General features: G+C 29.5%; 1 non-coding gene across 1 annotated transcript; it reads right to left on the bottom strand.

The window, feature by feature from the left end:
- Positions 1-2,062: 2,062 nt before the first annotated feature.
- LOC148547799 (small nucleolar RNA R71) lies at positions 2,063-2,170 on the bottom strand. Its single transcript, XR_015897013.1, has one exon. It is a non-coding gene; the product is annotated as a small nucleolar RNA R71 (small nucleolar RNA).
- Positions 2,171-2,459: the final 289 nt, after the last annotated feature.

The following is a 2,459-nucleotide window of genomic DNA, read 5'->3' as shown; positions in this document are numbered from 1 at the left end:
CTAGAGCTTTAGACTAACATTGCATGATTCCTGGAATTCTCATTAAAAATTTTAAAATCCTTATTTTTCTTTTTCCAATTAATTTTCGAAAAAATCCAAAAAAAAAATTTAATAAAATCATAAAAACCAAAAATTTGATGTTTCTTGCTTGAGTCTAGTGTCAATGTTTAAGTTTGGTGTCAGTTGCATCTTTTTAATTTTTCACTAAAATTTTCGAAAATTCATCATATGTTCTTCATGATCTTCAAGTTGTTCTTGATGATCTTCTTTGTTTGATCTTTGCATTTTCTTGTTGTGCATCTTTTCTTGTTTCTCATATGCATTTTCAATTTGTTAGTGTCTCAACATTAAAAATTTTTAAGTTTGGTGTCTTGCATGTTTTTCTTTTCTTAAAAATTTTCAAAAACATGTTCTTGATGTTCATCTTGACATTCAAGGTGTTCTTGGTGTTCATCTTGACATTCAAAGTGTTCTTGCATATTTTTCTTGTTTTGATTCATAATTTTTATGTCTTGTGTCTTTTTTTTTGTGTTTTTCTCTCTCCTCATTAAAAATTCAAAAAAAAATAAAAAAGATATCTTTCCCTTATTCTCTCATAAATTTTCGAAAATTTGAGTTGATTTTTTCAAAACTTTTTAAAATTTAGTTGTTTCTTATGAGTCAAGTCAAATTTTCAATTTAAAAATTTTATCTTTTTCAAATCTTTTTCAAAAATCAAATCTTTTTCATTTTTTCTTTCATAATTTCAAAATTTTCAAAATTTATTTTCAAAATCTTTTTCTTATTTCTATTTCATATTTTCGAAATTAATGCTAACAATTAATGTGATTGATTCAAAAATTTTAAGTTTGTTACTTGTCTAGTAAGAAAGGTTCAATCTTTAAATTTTAAAATCATATCTTTTTGTTTCTTGTTAGTCAAGTAATCAACTTTAATTTTCAAAATCAAATCTTTTTAAATTTCTTTTTCAAATCTTTTTCAAAATAAATTTCAATCACATCTTTTCTAAAATCAATTTCAAAATCTTTTCTAACCTCTTATCTTTTGAAAATTGATTTTCAAATCTTTTTCAATTAACTACTTAACTTTTTGTTTGATTTTAAAATTTTACTATTTCAATCATATCTTTTTCAAAACCACCTAACTACTTTTCTCTCTCTTATTTTCGAAAATTACTAACCCCTTTTTCAAAATTTGTTTTAATTAACTAATTGTCTTAAATTTTAATTTAATTTTATTTCCCATCTTAAATTTTGAATTCTAATTAATAGTCAACATAAAAACAAAAAAATATTTTTCATTTTATTTTTAATTTTCGAATTTTCCTCTCTCTCATCTCCTTCTATTTATTTATCTACTAACACTTCTCTTCTACTCAAAAATTCGAACCAACTCTTCTCCTCTGTGTTCGAATTCTTATCTTTTCTTTCTTCCATCCTTCTCTTCTTATACTCATATAAGGAATCTCTATACTGTGACATAGAGGATTCCATATTTTCTTTTCTGTTCCCTTCTTTTTCATATGAGCAGGAGCAAGGACAAGAACATTCTTGTTGAAGCTGATCTGGAACCTGAAAGAACTCTGAAGAGGAAGCTAAGAGAAGCTAAAACACAACACTCTGAAGAGAACTTTACTGAAATTTTTGAAAAAGAAGGAGACATGGCCGAAAATAATAACAATGGTGGAGATGCAAGGAAGATGCTTAGTGACTTTACTGTACCAAATTCCAACTTACATGGAAGAAGCATCTCAATCCCTGCCATTGGAGCAAACAATTTTGAGCTAAAGCCTCAATTAGTTTCTCTGATGCAACAGAATTGCAAGTTTCATGAACTTCCATCAGAAGATCCTTTTCAGTTCTTAACTGAATTCTTGCAAATCTGTGATACTATTAAGACCAATGGGGTTGATCTCGAGGTCTACAGGCTTATGCTTTTCCCATTTGCTGTAAGAGACAGAGCTAGAATATGGTTGGACTCTCAACCTAAAGATAGCCTGAACTCTTGGGATAAGCTGGTCATGGCTTTCTTAGCCAAGTTCTTTCCTCCTCAAAAGCTTAGCAAACTTAGAGTGGATGTTCAAACCTTCAAACAGAAAGAAGGTGAATCCCTCTATGAAGCTTGGGAGAGATACAAGAAACTGACCAAAAAGTGTCCTTCTGACATGCTTTCAGAATGGACCATCCTGGATATATTCTATGATGGTCTGTCTGAATCAGCTAAGATGTCATTGGACCATTCTGCAGGTGGATCTATTCACCTAAAGAAAACACATGCAGAAGCTCAGAAACTCATTGACATGGTTGCAAATAACTAATTCATGTACACTTCTGAAAGGAATCCTGTGAGTAATGGGACGCTTCAGAGGAAGAGAGTTCTTGAAATTGATACTCTGAATGCCATATTGGCTCAGAATAAAATATTGACTCAGCAAGTCAATATGATTTCTCATAGGCTGA

This window comes from Arachis ipaensis, chromosome B8, assembly GCF_059453495.1.
Source record: "Arachis ipaensis isolate K30076 ecotype BB chromosome B8, ASM5945349v1, whole genome shotgun sequence".
NCBI lineage: Eukaryota > Viridiplantae > Streptophyta > Magnoliopsida > Fabales > Fabaceae > Arachis > Arachis ipaensis.
Note: the sequence above shows the minus strand (reverse complement) of the source record. Positions and strands in the feature narration are given on the sequence as shown.